Raw genomic sequence first — 17323 nt, forward strand, 5'->3', positions numbered from 1 at the left:
GGGTGGCTGTTCTATGATGAACTCCGTATTTCTTAAGAGTTTACTGATAATTGCTTTAGGTGTTCTGAATCTTGAGAAGAGTTTCTTAAGGAAACGTACTACCACTCTAGCATCATTAGTAAGTAGAGCTTGGGCTTCCACCCATTTGAAGCATTTCATCACGTTTAGATATGTTACCTGTCCGTTGGCATTTGTCACATGAATTAATGTACCTGTTAGCATCTTTGAATAACGAGGGCCAATAAAAACCTGATTCAAGTATTTTATGTGCAGTCTTAGTTCCACTATAGTGTCCTCCAGTTGGCCCTGAGTGGCAATGTCCTAATATTTTTAATGTTTTTGATCTTGTAACGCATCTTCTAATGACTTGATTTGCACTTTTGCGAAAAAGAAAGGGGTTGTCTCAAAAGTAGTTTTTCACATCATTAAAGAATCGCTTCTTTTGCTGGTGTGTTAACCCTTTTGCGATGATGTTAGCGGCTAAAAAATTTGCAATGTCTGCAAACCAAGGTACCTCGAAGTCAGATACAGTGAAAAATTATTTTTCAAGAAACGAATCATTTATTTCAACTTCATCAAGTTCTTTGGTATTGGAGTTCTCAAGCCTAGACAGATGATCAACCGCAAGATTTTCAGCTCTTTTCTTATCCTGAATTTCCAAGTCAAATTCCTGCAATAGGAGAATCCATCGAATGAGTCGAGGTTTTGCATCAATTTTAGTTAAAAGGTAGCGAAGGGCGGAATGGTCAGTGTAAACAACAACCTTAGACAGTATGAGATATGATCAAAATTTATCAAATGCAAAAACCACAGCCAGCAATTCTTTTTCCGTAATAGTATAATTCTCTTGTGCAGCTGTCAAAGTTTTGCTAGCATAATAGATAGGTTGAAAATGCTTGTCTCTTCGCTGTCCCAAAATTGCACCTACTGCTAAATCACTCGCATCAAACATTAATTCAAATGGTAAGTTCCAATCAGGTGCAATTATGATTAGAGCATTAATTAATTTATCCTTTAAAGTATTAAATGCTTCTAAACACTCCTGATTGAAATCAAAAGGTATATCTTTTTCTAGCAATTTAGTCAAAAGCTTAGCTATTTTAGAAAAATCCTTAATAAATCTTCTATAAAAACCAGCATGTTCTAAAAAGCTTCTAGTAGCCTTAACCAAACTAGGAGGGGTAATTTTTTTATTGTTTCTATTTTAGATTTGTCCACTTCAATCCCTTTACTAGAAATTTTATGCCCTAATATAATACCTTCTTGAACCATGAAGTGACATTTCTCCCAGTTAAGTACAAGGTTCATTTCCTCATATCTTATTAGAACTCATTTTAAATTTTTAAGGCAGAGATGGAAAGAGTTACCGAATACTGAGAAATCATCCATAAATACTTCCATGATATCTTTCACGAGTTCATCAAAGATAGTCATCATACAGCACTAAAAAGTGGCAGGAGCATTACATAATCCAAAAGGCATTCTACGATAAGTGAACGTACCATATGGGCATGTGAACGTCGTCTTTTCTTGATCTTCAGGAGCTATTGGGATTTGGAAGTAGCCAGAGAGTCTGTCTAAAAAGTAGTAGTACATGTGCCCAGATAATATTTCCAACATTTGGTCAATGAATGGCAAGGGGAAGTGATCTTTTCTTGTGGAATCATTCAGTTTCCTGTAGTCAATGCAAACTCTCCATCCTGTGACTGTCCTTGTTGGGATTAATTCATTCCTCTCGTTGGTCACAACTATCATGCCTCCTTTCTTAGGGACAACCTGCACTGGACTTACCCAATAACTGTCAGAAATAGGATAAATAATTCCAGCATCTAGAAGTTTAATTACCTCGGCTTTAACAACTTCCTTCATGTTGGGGTTCAGCCGTCTTTGAGCTTGCACACGCGGTTTGTATTCATCTTCCATCAAAATTTTGTGGGTGCAAAAAGAAGGGTTGATTCCTTTAATGTCAAAAATTTTCCAAGCTATGGCATTTTTATGTTCTTTTAATACTTGGATTAATTCCTCTTTCTCCTTGGGTTGCAAGTTAGAAGCAATAATAACTGGTAATGTAGAATTATTTCCAATGAATACGTATTCCAAGTGGTTTGGTAATTGTTTAAGTTCCAGTTTGGGAGGCTCTTCAATAGAGAGTTTTTGCTTAAGTTCATCGTTTATCTTAATGCCCTCATGTTCTACTTGTCTTGAAGAATGTTCATTAAGTTCATCATCTGTCTCCTCTTCTTAAGTTAGATACAGTTTCGTCGTGTCCTTCTATATAATTTCCTGAAAAGAGTCTTGAGTCGTATGATCAATAGAGTCAATAAAATAACATGAATCATCCTGTTCCCTAGAAAATCTCATAGCATCCTAAATTTTAAAGATAACCTCCTTGTCACCTACTCTAAGTACCAATTTACTATCACTCGCATCGATTACAGCCCTAGCAGTGGCTAAAAATAGGCGCCCTAAAATTAAAGGCACTTCCACATCTTCGTCCATGTCAAGCACAACAAAGTCAACAGGAAATATGAATTTATCTACTGTCACAAGTACATCTTCTATAATATCCCTAGGATATTTATTAGATCTATCGACTAATTGAATACTCATCATAGTGGGTTTAGGTTCTCCAAGACCAAATTGTTTGAACATTTTATATGGCATCAAATTAATGCTAGCGCCTAAATCAGCTAGTGCTTTCTCAACATTCAGACTACCAATTAAGCAAGGGATAGTAAAACTTCCTGGATCTTTTAGTTTGGTTGGCAGTTTGTTTTGGAGTATGGCTGAGCACTCCTCGTTGAGTTCTACTGTAAATAAGTCCTCGAACTTCCTTTTATTTGTTAGAAGCTCCTTCAAAAATTTTGCGTATGTAGGCATCTACGAGATGGCTTCAACAAAAGGTAAGTTGATGGCTTCAACAAAAGGTAAGTTGATATGTAATTGCTTAAAAAGTTCAAGAAACTTACCGAATTGTGCATCAATGCGGTCTTTTTTCAGTTTTGCTGGGTATGGAACTGGTGATTTATATTCCTTCGGCACCGGTTTTTCACTATTTTTGGGTTTTTCTTCCCCCCTTTTGCTTATCACGGCTTCTTGTGTTAGCTTCTTTTTAGATTCCGCTAACACTTTCTCACTCCTTATTGTAACTACTTTTACATGCCCTTTTGATTTGGTGTTACTAGGTAAACTTCCTAGTGGTCTTTCTGAAATTAGTTTGGACAGCTAGTCTATCTGAGTTTTGAGCCCTTGGATTAATACTTGTTGATTCTTAAGTGCTGTCTCGGTATTCTAAAAACAAGTTTCTAAAATCGATATAAACTTTGTAAGCATCTCTTCAAGGTTTGGTTTCTTTTCTTTTGATAGGGTGGTTATTGGTAGCCTGGAGGTGGTCTCTGATTTCCTTAGCCTCCCCATGAGAAATTTAGGTGGTTCCTCCAACTTGCATTGTAAGTGTTACTATATGAATTGTTTTGAGATTGAGGATTATTACCCATGTAATTTAACTACTCATTGTCCATATTGTGGCCATAAGGTTGGTATTCTGAACTGTTTGATCCACTTCCACTTGCTTCGCGCTGCAGTGCTAGGTGAACTTGTGAAGAACTAAGAAGACCATGAATTTTCTTATTCAAGAGTTCTACCTGATTAGAGAGCATGGTGACCAAATTGATGTTATAAACACCGACTATTTTCGTTGGCTTTTTCCTCATGACTTGTCATTGATAGTTATTCAGTGAGATCTCCTCTATAAACTCATAAGCATCTTTAGGTGTTTTATTATTGATGGTTCCACCAGTAGCTACACCAACCATTTGTCGAGTCGAAGAGTTCAGGCCATTGTGAAAGGTTTGAACCTGTAACCAAAGTGGTAACTCACGGTGAGGGCATCGTCTCAAGAGACCCTTGTATCTCTCCCATGCATCGTAGAGTGTCTCTAAATCCATCTGCACAAAAGAAGAAATATCATTACGTAATTTAGCTGTTTTAGCAGGTGGAAAATATTTTAATAAAAAATTTTCGGTCATTTGTTCCCAAGTAGTGATTGATCCTCATGGTAACGAGTTCAACCATTGTTTAGCCTTGTTCATCAATGAAATTGGAAATAACCGAATACGTATGGCATCATTAGAAACGCCATTGATTTTAAACGTATTTCAGAATTCCAGGAAATTTGCTAAATGAGCATTTGGATCCTCATCCAGCAAACCATCAAACTAAAAAAAATCTTGTATCATTTGAATTGTGTTAGGTTTCAGTTCAAAATTATTTGCAGCTATAGCAGGTCTAACTATGCTAGATTCAGTTCCCGTTAAAGAAGGTTTAGTATAATCATACATAGTACGCGGAGCAGGATTCTGATTTACTGGATTAACAACAATCGCAGGAGGTTTCAGGTTTTCTTGATTTTTAGCCATCTCCTCGGTGGTGGTTGAAGTATCGTCCTCTTACTCGTCCTCTGTGTATCTTAAGCTTCGCCTTATTTCTCTTTGGTTTCTACGAACTGTGTGATCGATCTCACTATCAAAAAGTAATGATCCTGAAGGGTTTCTTCTAGTCGTAAACTATAAGAACTTGCCAAGAGAAAGGAAAAGTAAATTAGTAATAAAAATTTAAATTGCAGTAAAAGTAAATGGCTAAAGTAATAAAAATCGAGTTTTCCTAATATCTTAGTTCCCCGGAAACGGTGCCAAAAACTTGATCGCGTGATTTTGTGTGATAACTTTTATAAATTTATAATTAATTCAAACTAACTATTGTCGCGATGTAGGTAAGTGTACCTATCGAACAATAGTGTAGTTTTAGCAAGACCGGATTGTCAAACCCAAAAGAACTAAAAGTACTAGTAATGACTATCTTTTTATTATCTAGCCTAAGAATAAGAGGGTTTTGTTTTAACTAACTAATTATATTACTTTTGGGAAAAACGATTGAATTAAGACAATACCTAAGGAAGAATCCACCTAGACTTCACTTTTTATTCTGACTCCGAATCGGACGATTTATTCATTTAACTTGTTCCGTAGAGATCCCTAAGTTATGTTATTGTCCCTATTCAAGACTAATAACGTCTAATCCCTAGATTGAATAATTAAGACTTTTCTCTAATTAACACCCTAGGGTTGCATTCACTCGATCTATGGATCCCCTTATTAGGTTTCACCCTAATCCGAAAAAATCTTGTCACCCTATCCCTAGGCATGCAATCAACTCCACTTAATTATGACAAATGTACTCTTATACAGGGTCTATTCCGTCTCTGAATAAGAGCTTATCTTGAATCAGTATCCTGGGATATCAAAAGAAGAATTAAGAACACATTATTAAGAACAAGTTAAATATTTATCATACAATTCAGAAAATAATAACAAGATTCGTCTTAGGTTTCATTCCCCTTAGGTATTTAGGGGATTTAGTTCATAACTAAAAATGAAAACATCTCAGAAGAATAATGGATATAAAACATAAAGAAAACCCAAAACTCCTGAAGGGAAACTGAGAGGAGATCTTCAGTCTTGATGATGAATCCGGCTACTGAGATGGATCAATCGACTTTCTTCAAGTAATTGTTTCCTTCCTCCCTGTGCCTCCTCTTATTTTCCTCTTCTAGGTTGTATTTATAGGCTTTCGAATGCCTAAAAGCCCTCAAAATTGGCCTTTTCCGAATTGGATCAACTTGAGCTCGGTAAGGGCACGCCCGTATGACACACCCATGTGTGATTACTTCAGGCCGTGCTGGAGCCTGTTAGAATGGTATGGGCGTGTGTTTTACCCGTGTGAGTCGTGCTTCGATTTTGCCAAATTGACACGGCCATGTGGTATGCCCGTGTGAGGAAGTCTAGGCCGTGTTAATTTTGTATGTTGGCCCATTTTCTCCGTTTTTGGCCCGTTTCTCGTTCCTTTCGCTCTCCTATGCTCACCTAAGTATAAAACATGAAAGTAAGGCATTAGGAGCATCAAATCCAGCAATTCTAAGGAAAAATCATCCATAAAATGCGTTAAGCATGGGGTTAAAATATGTATAAATCACGGTTTATCAAGGCCAGGTAGGCCGTGTGCGACACACGGGCTAAACAGACTTAGGCTATGTGGGCCTACACAGGCAGGCCACATGGGCGTGTAAGCCCATTTTTCTTAGAAGTTCTCTAAGGTTGCATGGGTCGCCCAAGTCGACTGTGGACCTACTACAGGGTCGATAAGCATTACTTAGACCCCTAAATATGTAATGTGTTTGATTGATTTCTATATTGAGCATATATGCTGATCTGAATGTATAGACTATTAACTGCATAATAGCATGACATCTCTTGTATGTCGCATTGCATCGGTATGGGTTGATGATATTTGGAAGAAGTGTTCTAAAAGGCTCTTAAGCCAGTTATCTGGCAGCTCAGTTGCAAATTTCTAATAATGTGCCGTATTTCGGTACACCATGAAGTGTAGGGATGTATGGGTGTTTTAAACCCCACATGGTTTGTAGGGATGGTCGGAGATGGTGTGTAGAGGCTGGTGGGTAGGATTTTGATTTTTTATTTCTGTTACCGCATATTGTACCTGAGATGGGCCAATGCCCTAATTTATATCTGAGACTGTATCAAATTGGGCTAAAGCCCAAACTGAAACTGTAATGGGCTCTGGCCCAGACTGTATTTGACTGTATTCTGATGTGTAACTGTATGCATGTTTTCTGTGGGGATTACACACTGAGTTTACAAAACTCACCCTTTTTCTCTTAATCTGTACAGGTAATCCCCAGTCTTAGACGGATCGGTGCGGCGGAGGACTCGACGGTAACCATCAATGTTTCGTATTACTTTATTTCAATTTTTGAATTTGCATTATTTTTGGGTATTTATTGTGTCATTTTGGGACTTTGGACTGATTGGTTTTGAATTTTGTATTTTTAACTGCTTTACGATTTTATTACGGCTAGACGGTAAAAACTCAATTTTTGCTAAAAACAAAGGTTTCTCTCAACACGAATGGTTTTCAAAAAAATAAACGTTTCCAAAGCTTCTGCTAAAAAGATACGATTTTAGACATAACAAATAATATGCATTTTACTCCAAATTAAGATAGAGGTTAAATAACGAGAACGGTTTTAATTTGACAAACTCGTTTTCAAATCCCATTCCATGTGACATCGACAGATTCAACCATAACATCTAGGTCGAGTTTAGGGTGTTACAATTTCATATCCTTAGCCCATAGTAGAATTTTATAGAACATACTGGATATAAGGAATAAATACAGAGGTGGATTAATATGCACTAATGAACAGATAACACTACGGCGCGATACAAAGAGCACAAGTGTGTTAAATGGAAAGCACTAATGTGCTTGTGAAAAAAAAATAAAGAACACACAGATTTTTACATGGAAACTCTTTCGGGAAAAAACCACGGGCAGAGGAAAAGAAAATTCACTATGTCGAATTCGAAAATTATTTACAAGAGGAATAGACTATGTCTATTTATATATTCTAGTAAGACTGAAACACCTTATTCTAATCAATATCAAATAGATGGTATTTAATAAGGTTTAAAAAACCTTATTCTAAAAAAAAGAAGTGTACTTGTATATGGATTCTTTTTTATTTTATTTTACCACTGTATTTTATTTAAATAAGGATTTGGGTCACTTAATTCTAACAATCTCCACCTTGACACGAATTCTCAATGAACAAGTTCTTCATCGCGAACTCTCAACGAACAAGTTCTCCACCTCTTCTATAAAACCCCTTAAGGGTTTAACTTCAACAATGAACACCAACCAAGTCTAAGCAATGCTCAAACTTGGTTATAGGAAGTGACTTAGTCATCATATCTGCAGGATTTTCATGAGTACTAATTTTGCTTACAACAATATCACCACGAGCAATAATGTCACGAACAAAATGATACCAAACATCAATGTGTTTTGTTCTCTCATGAAACATTTGATCTTTTGTAAGAAAGATGGCACTCTGACTGTCACAAAATACTTTGCTGGTTTAAAGGTCTTCATTGAGTTCACTAAAGAGTCCCTTCAACCAAATAGCTTCTTTACAAGCCTCAGTAATCGCCGTGTACTCAACTTCAGTGGTAGACAAAGCGACTGTAGATTGCAAAGTGGCTTTTCAACTGATTGCACAACCTCCGATTGTAAAGACATAACCTTTGAGTGATCTTCTTCTATCAAAGGTCTCCAACAAAATCAGCATCAACATACCCAATGACTCCATCTCTAGTTTTTACAAACTGTTGAACTGCTTTCCAGTGTTCTTTACCGAGATTCGCCATGTATTTGCTAACTGCACTGACTGCATATGATAAATCTGGACATGAACAAACTATAGCATACATGAGAGATCCCACTGCACTAAAGTATGGAACATGTGACATGTACTCAATCTCATCATCTGATTGTAGAGACAAAACCGATGAAAGTCTGAAATGGGCTGCTAAAGGAGTACTAACAGGCTTAGCACTCTACATATTGAACCTATAAAGAACTTTCTTAATCTACCCCTTCTGACTTAGGTATAATTTACTTGCTTTTCTATCTCTGAGAATCTTCATTCCAAGTATCTTCTTTGCTGGTCTTAAATCTTTCATCTCAAATTCTTTACTTAGTTGGGCTTTGACCTTTCTTATCTCTCCTTTATCTTTTGATGCTATCAACATGTCATCAACATAAAGAAGTAGATACACAAAAGAACCATCACTGTTTTTCTTAAAGTAAACACAACTGTCAAAACTACTTCTTTTGAAATCATGAGAAGTCATAAAGGAATCAAACCTCTTGTACCATTGTCTTGGTGATTGTTTCAGACCGTAAAGGGACTTTTTCAGAAAGCAAACATAGTCCTCTTTTTCTGAGGCTATAAAACCCTCTGGTTGTTGCATGTAAATATCCTCCTCAAGTTCTCCATGCAAAAATGCAGTTTTTACATCTAACTATTCAAGCTCCAAATCATGCATGGCCATAATACCAAGCAAAGCTCGAATCGAACTATGCTTAACAACTGGGGAGAACACATATGTGAAGTCCACTCCTGGAATTTGACTGTAACCCTTTACAATAAGCCTTGCTTTATATCTGGGTTCTTCAACTCCTGGAGTCCCTTATTTCTTTTTAAACACCCATTTACAACGAACAACCTTTTTACCTTTAGGAAGTATCACAAGATCCCATGTTCTGTTTTTGTGGAGTGATTCCATCTCCTCTTGCATAGCAAACATCCATATTTCTGAGTCTTACAGCTAACCGCCTCAGAATAATTAGATGGCTCTTGATTTGCATCTATATCTTCAGCCACATTTAAAGCATAAGTAACTAGATCAGCCTAAGCATACTTCTTTGGAGGTTTAATTTCTCTTCTAGTTTTGTTTTTGGCAATAGAGTATTGCGGTGAATAAGCAACTCTATTCTCAATTTTTGTACTGGCTTGAGGAGTTGACTCTGTATTAATCTGATGCTCCACCTATATTTGATTTTCTTTATTGGAAGAGTTTTTAAGAGATAAGTTAGGTAGCATAGTAGTTTCATCAAAAACAACATCTCTGCTAATCACAACATTTCTATTTTCAGGACACCATAACTTATACCCTTTTACACCAGCTTTAAAACAAAGAAAAACGTATTTAATGGATCTCGGTTCCAATTTTCCAATATCAACATGAGCATACGCAGGACACCCAAAAATCTTTAAATCAGAATAATTAGCAGGATTACCAGACCATACCTCTTGTGGAGTCTTTTTCTCAATGGCAACAGATGGAGATCGATTGATCAAAAAACATGCAGTAGAGGCTGCTTCTGCCCAAAACGACTTTGGTAAGTTGGCATTTGACAACATACATCGAACTTTCTCCATGATCGTTCTGTTCATTCGTTCTGCAACGCCATTTTGTTGTGGAGTATGGTGAACAGTCAAATGTCTCACAATCCCTTTTGACTTGCACAATCTATTAAACTCATCAGAACAAAACTTTAAGCTATTGTCTGTGCAGAGGTATTTTATCTGTTTTCCCGTCTATTTTTCAATCATAATTTTCCAAGACTTAAATGCAGAAAACATATTGCTTTTCTACTTCAGGAAGAACGCCCAAACTTTTTTGGAAAAATCATCAATAAAGGTTAGTATATATTTAGCTCCACCTCTTGAAGGTACTCTGGATGGCCCCCCACAGATCAGAATGAATATACTCCAATGTTCCTTTCATGTTATGGATTCCTCTAGTGAATCAAACTCTCTTTTGCTTCCCAAAAACATAGTGCTCACAGAAATTTAGTTTGCAAATTCCTTGCCCATCAAGAAGTCCTCTTTTGCTCAATTCTACCATGCCATTCTCACTCATATGTCTTAGGCGCATATGCCAAAGTTTAGTAATATCATCACCTAACAAGGAAGAGGAAGTGACAGTTGCATCACCAGTAACAGTAGAACCCTGCAAAACATATAACTTGACAGTTTTTCTTTGCCCTTTCATTACAACAATGGAACCTTTGGAAATCTTTAAAACCCCACTTTCAACTGTGTATCTGTACCCTTTTAAATCAACAATACTCAACGAAATTAAATTTCTCTTCAATTTTAGAACATATCGCACGTCACTAAGTGTTCTGACAACTCCATCAAACATCTTAACTTTAATTGTTCCAACACCTGTGATTTTACATGAAGCATTATTTCCCATCAAAATAACACCTTCAGACATTGTTTCGTAGGTTGTAAACCAATCTCGATTGGGACTCATGTAGAAGGTGTAGCCTAAATTAAGTATCCACTATTCATTTACTTTAGAATCATTGACAGAAGCGACTAGAAGTTCACCATCGCTGTAGTCTTCTACAACATCAGCTTCACCGAAATTTTCTGGTTGTTTTCCCTTTTGATTCGCAGCCTCCCTTTTAAAATTGTTCTGTAGCTTATAGCACTCAGATTAATGTGCCCTTTCTTCTTGCAGAAGTTACATGTTTTACCTCTATTTCCAGACTTTGATCTACCCTTAGATTTACTGCCAAGATTCCATTCCTGTGTCCTTTCACGATTATCATCAGCATTTCTATCTTGTCTCCAATGAACAATGAGACTCTCTCCCTGAGAGTCAGGTTTAACCACAAGATGTTTCATCTTATCATACGAGGTCAAAGAATCATAAACATTATCAACTGTGAGAGACTCGCGGCTATCTAGAATTGTGTCTCTAAAGGTTGAATAAGACAAGGGCAACAAACAAAGTAAAATCAACCCTAAATCTTCCTTATCATACTAAACCTCCATGGCCTCCAAGTTTGACAGAATTTCTTTAAACATTGTTAAGTGTTCGTATACAGACGCACTTTCCTCCAAACGATGAGCATAAAGACGCTGCTTCATATGCAACTTACTTGTTAGAGTTTTCGACATACATATTTGTTCTAGCCTCTTCCATAATGCAGCGGCGGTCTTCTCTTTCATCACATCCTGCAAAATTTCGTTGGACAAATGTAGATGTAATTTTGTTAACGTCTTTCGATCCTTATGCTTCTTCTCTTCATCTGTAAATATTGAAGGCATCTTATCTATCCCTAGCACGGCATCCTCCAGATCCATCTGCGCAAGAACTGCTTGCATCTTAATCTACCACAACTCAAATCTGGTGTTGCGATCCAATAGCGGAATTTTATACTTCAAAGACACCATTACCATGATAGAGATGAAAAAACTCAAAAGCTCTGATACCAATTTGTGAAAAAAATAAAATAAAATAAAATAAAGAACACACAGATTTTTACGTGGAAACCCTTTCGGGAAAAAACCACGGGCAGAAGAGAAGAAGATTCACTATGTCAAATTCGAAAATTATTTACAAGAGGAATAGACTATGTCTATTTATAGGCTTGTAAAGCCATATTCTAGTAAGACTGAAACACCTTATTCTAATCAATATCAAATAGACGGTATTTAATAAGGTTTAAAAAACCTTATTCTAAAAATAAAATAAAAGAAGTGTAATTATATATGGATTCTTCTTTTATTTTATTTTACCACTGTATTTTATTTAAATAAGGATTTGGGTCACTTAATTCTAACAGTGCCAATAATCAGAAAGCAAACTAATGTCCTTTAATGGCATGCCACTGATATCCTAGTAGTTCTAAATTTTGTTTACTTGGGCATTAAAAACCGAATTTAGTACAATTTCTCATAATAAATGTCTCAAAAAATATTCAACATTTTCCCTATTTCACAATTTAGTCATTAATAAATAAATTACATGTATAATACCTTTTTCACACATATATTTCTTTTCCAAAATCATTACTTAGTATTCAAACAATTATACCATTTCATATTCTTCGCCTATAATTTTTTATACATAATTCATAATTTCACAAATTAATCATTTTTTTAATATTTATATATATATTTATTTTACATTTCTATCATAAATAATTTCTATACTAAAACCATTAACATTTAAAGAAAATAAATTTAATTCCTTGTAGTACTTACAACAGAAGGGTTGAGATGATGTATTTTCTCTTCTTCTCACTCATTGGCCTTCTCTTTCCCTTTTTCTTCAATTTGATATTTTCCCCTCTGTTTTTTTTTTTGTGTTCAATTTCATAGCAACATATAACCTTTATAATTTAAAACTAAAATCAAATAACTTTTCTATGCTAGACTATGAAAATAAACATGTACGGCATGGTAATTTCTTCATCTTTTCCTTAACTCCTTGAAAACCCAAACCCTTAAATCTTATTTTTTTTTCTCCTTTAACACACCTATGGGGGGTTCTCTCATGAGATTAAGATGTCCACTAACCATATTTTTAGTTTTTACAATAGAAATACCAAAGAAAACTGAAGGTTTTGAGCTTGGTTGGTTCAACAATGAAGGAAGGACACAAAGGGAAATAAAAGAAAAGTTTGATAGTGATAAACCATAATATATACATATTTTTACCCCATGCTTGGCAAATTTATAGATAATTTTTACTTGGTTTCATTGAGTTCGATGCTACTAATCTTTTAAAATTCATGTTTTATACTTAAGTGAGCATAGGAAGGCGAAAAGAGCAAGAAACAGGCCAAAAACGGACAAAATTGGCCTAATTCAGTGTTTCACATGGCCTAGGCAATGCCACACGGGTAATCCACATGCCCGTGTGTCATGGTCGTGTCAACATTAAAACAAGTCAGAATTACACACGGCCTGAGCACTTGTACACGGACGTGGCAGACGGCCGTGCCCCTGTTAGACCTAAGTCTAATTCTATTCGGAAAGGCTAATTTTGAGCTAGTTTGGGCATTCCAAAGTCTACTTCAACACCATAGAAGAGGATTAAGGGGGGACAAGCAGAGTAGAAGGCAGAAGATACCTAAGGATAGCCATCAGAATCAGCTCGGAAGCAGGATCTACATCAAGACTGAAGATTTTCATCCAATTTTCTAGCAGTTCTTTGGGTTTCTTTATGTTTTGTTGTTTTCCAAATTTTGAGATCTTTTCCATTATTATGAACTAAACTCCCTAAATACCTAAGGGAGATGAAACCTAACACGGATCTTATTACTATTTGAATTATATGATAAATACTTGTTCTTATTCTTAATTATGAGTTTTATATTCTTATTTTAATATTCCAGGGTATTAATTTAGGTTTTGATGTGCTTATTCAGAGGAGCAAAAGTCCATGTTTAAGAGTAGATCCCCATAATTAAGCGGAGTTGCATGCAATCCTAGAAATAGGACGACCTAAATCTGCCGAATTAGAGTTAAATCTAATAAGGGAACTCATAAAGCGAGTTAATGCGACAATAGGGGTTTTAATTAGAAAGTGATTTCAATTAATCAACCTAGAGTCAGTTGTTTTTAGTCTTGAAAGAGATATTAACATAAATCAGGGATTTCTATGGATTAAGTCAAGTGAATAAATCGTCTAAGTCAGAAGTAATAAGTGAAGTCTAAGTGGATTTTTCCTTGGGTATTGTCTTCTCCATCAGTTTTCCAAAAGTATTTTCCAACTTTAATCTCTGTCATAATCCTAGTTAATTAAATAATTTGTTTTAGTTTAAAACCTCCCTTAATTCTTAGGCTAGATAATAAAAAGATAATAATTACTGGTACTTTTAGTCATTGTGGATACGATATTTCCGGTCTCGCCATAACTATACTAACGTTCGATAGGTGCGCTTGCCTTAGTTGAATTTTTAGTTAGTTTAGCGACCATCAAGTTTTTGGCGCTGTTGTCTGGGACTAAGATATTAGGAGCATTTAATTTTTATTACTTTAGCCATTTTTAATTTTATTGCAATTTACTTTTTGTTTTTAGTTTAATTTTTCTTTTCTAATTTTTTTTGTTTGCTTCTAGCAGGTGTCTGTAGTTTATGACTAAGAGGAACCCGTCAAGACCTTTGCTTTTTGACACTGAGATCGAGAGCACAGATCGTAGAAACCGATGAGAAATAAGGTGAAGCCTACTACATAGAGGAAGAGCAAGAGGACGATATCCATAATACAATCGAGGAGATGACTGACAATCAGAATAATCCGCTACCTCCTATGGTTGCTGCAAATCCAGTAAATCAGAATCCTGCTCCCCGTAATATGTATGATTATGCTAAACCTAATTTAACAGGAACCGAATCGAGTATAGTTAGACCTACTGTTGTTGCAAATACTTTTGAACTAAAACCTAACATGATTCAAATGATACAACAGTTTTTTCAGTTTGATAGTTTGCAGGACGAGGATCCAAACACTCATTTAGCTAATTTTCTGGAATTCTGTGACTTCTTTAAGATCAATGGCGTTTCTGACGATGTCATTCACCTTCAGTTGTTTCCCTTCTTATTGAGGAATAAGGCTAAACAATGGTTGAACTCGTTACCACGAGGGTCAATCACCACTTGGGAACAAATGACCGAAAAATATTTACTGAAATATTTTTCGCTGGCTAAAACAGCTAAATTGAGGAATGATATCTCTTCTTTTGTGCAGATGGATTTAGAAACACTTTATGATGCATCGGAGAGATACAAAGATTTATTGAGAAGGTGCCCTCACCATGGGTTACCCTTTTGGCTACATGTTCAAACTTTCCACAACGATTTGAATCCCTCAACTAGATAAATTTTTGATACAGCTGCTGGTGGAACTATCAATAATAAGACACCTGAAGAGGCTTATGAGTTTATAGAGGAGATGTCACTGAACAATTATCAGTGGTAAGTCATGAGGACAAAGCCGACAAAAGCAGCTGGCATTTTTAACGTCGACTCGATTATCATGCTTTCAAATTAGGTAGAACTCTTGAATAAAAAGATTGATGGTTTATTTAATTCTAAACAGGTACATCCAGTAATGCAATGGAATGCAAGTGGAGGTGGAATGAGTAATCCAGAATATCTATCCTACGACCCCAACATGGAGAACGAGCAATTGAACTATATGGGTAATAATCCTCGGCCTTAAAATAATCCTTATAGTAACACTTACAATGAAGGTTGGAGGAATAACCCAAATTTCTCATGGGGAGGCCAAGGGAATCAGAGGCCACCACCCCCTCCAGGCTTCCAACAACAACCTTACCAGCAAGAGAAAAAGGCGAACCTTGAGGAGAAGATGAAAAAGTTTATTTTAGTAGCGAAAACCCATTTTTAGAACTCTGAAACTACACTTAAAAATCAGCAAGCATCAATTAAAGGGCTTGAGAATCAAATTAGACAGCTGGTTAAGATGATTTCAAAGAGACCACCAGGGAGTCTATCGAGTAACACCGAACCCAATCTAAAAGAGCATGTAAAAGCAGTTACATTAAGGAGTGGGAAAGAGTTAGCTGAATCTAAAAAGAAGCCACCACAAGAAGCTGACAGAAATGAAAAAGAAGAGGTAAAACCTGAAAATAATGAAAATCCAGTGCCAAGGGAATATAAACCACCAATCCCATATCTAGCAAAGTTAAAGAAAGACCGCATGGATGTACAATTTGGTAAATTTCTTGAACTCTTTAAACAGTTGCATATTAACTTACCTTTTGTTGAAGTTATTTCGTAGATGCCTACATATCCAAAATTTTTGAAGGAGCTTCTAACAAATAAGAGAAATTTTGAAGAGTTGTCTATAGTAGCACTCAACGAGGAATGCTTGGCCATACTCCAAAATAAACTGCCAACCAAACTGAAAGATTCAAGAAGTTTTACTATTCCTTGCTTAATTGGTAGTTTAAATGTTGAAAAGGCACTAGCTGATTTAGGCGCTAGCATTAATCTGATGCCTTACAAAATGTTCAAACAACTTGGTCTCGGGGAACTGAAACCCACTAGGATGAGTATTCAACTAGCTGATAGATCTGTTAAATACCCTAGAGGAATTATTGAAGATGTACTCGTAAAGGTAGATAAGTTCATATTCCCTGTTGATTTTGTTGTGCTTGACATGGATGAGGATGTTGAGGTGCCTTTAATTTTAGGTCTCCCATTTTTGGCCACTACTAGGGCTATTATTGATGTGGGTAACGGTAAACTTGTGCTTAGGGTAGGTGACGAAGAGACTATTTTTAAAATTTATGATGCCATGAGATTTTTTAGAGAACAAGATGACTCATGTTATTTTATTGATTCTATTGATCATGCTACTCAAGATTCTTTAAAGGAAATCATACATAAGGACACGTTGGAACTGTGTCTTGCCCAAGGAGAGGAGGTACATGACGATGATTCTACGATAGGAAAGAAAGACAAAAGCTAAGCTAAACTCTAATGAGCCTTCACTGAGACAGAAAAGTTATGAGGGTATTGAGGTAAATAATGAATTAAAATTAAAACCCTCTGTTGAAGAACCTCCTAAATTGGAATTGAAGCAACTACCAAATCACCTAGAACATGTTTTTCTTGGAAATAATTCCATATTACCAGTGATCATTGCTTCAGATTTACAGTCAACCGAAAATGATGAATTACTTCAAGTATTGAAGGAGCATAAAAGAGCTATAGCTTGGAAAATTTGTGACATAAGAGGGATTAGTCCTTCTTTTTGCACACATAAAATTTTAATAGAAGATGAATTTAAACCTTGCGTGCAAGCTCAAAGACGGCTGAATCCTAACATGAAAGAAGTCGTAAAAGCTGAGATAATTAAACTCATATATGCTGGAATTATTTATCCTATTTCTGACAGTTCTTGGGTAAGTTATGTGCAGGTTGTTCCTAAGAAAGGAGGCATGACTGTTGTAGCCAATAAGAAGAATGAGTTAATTCCAACACGCACAAATATGAAGTTGAATGATGCCACAAGAAAAGATAACTTCCCTTTACCATTCATTGATCATATGTTGGAAAGATTATCTGG

General features: G+C 35.9%; 2 non-coding genes across 2 annotated transcripts; one reads left to right on the forward strand and one right to left on the reverse strand.

The window, feature by feature from the left end:
• The first annotated feature begins 3873 nt into the window (after window positions 1–3873).
• LOC121210352 (small nucleolar RNA R71) lies at window positions 3874–3980 on the forward strand. The gene has a single exon (XR_005905466.1). It is a non-coding gene; the product is annotated as a small nucleolar RNA R71 (small nucleolar RNA).
• Window positions 3981–14941: 10961 nt separating this feature from the next.
• Window positions 14942–15048, reverse strand: LOC121210335 (small nucleolar RNA R71). Its single transcript, XR_005905449.1, has one exon. It is a non-coding gene; the product is annotated as a small nucleolar RNA R71 (small nucleolar RNA).
• Between the last annotated feature and the right edge of the window lie 2275 nt (window positions 15049–17323).

Source organism: Gossypium hirsutum, chromosome A11 (genome assembly GCF_007990345.1).
Source record: "Gossypium hirsutum isolate 1008001.06 chromosome A11, Gossypium_hirsutum_v2.1, whole genome shotgun sequence".
NCBI classification, from domain to species: domain Eukaryota; kingdom Viridiplantae; phylum Streptophyta; class Magnoliopsida; order Malvales; family Malvaceae; genus Gossypium; species Gossypium hirsutum.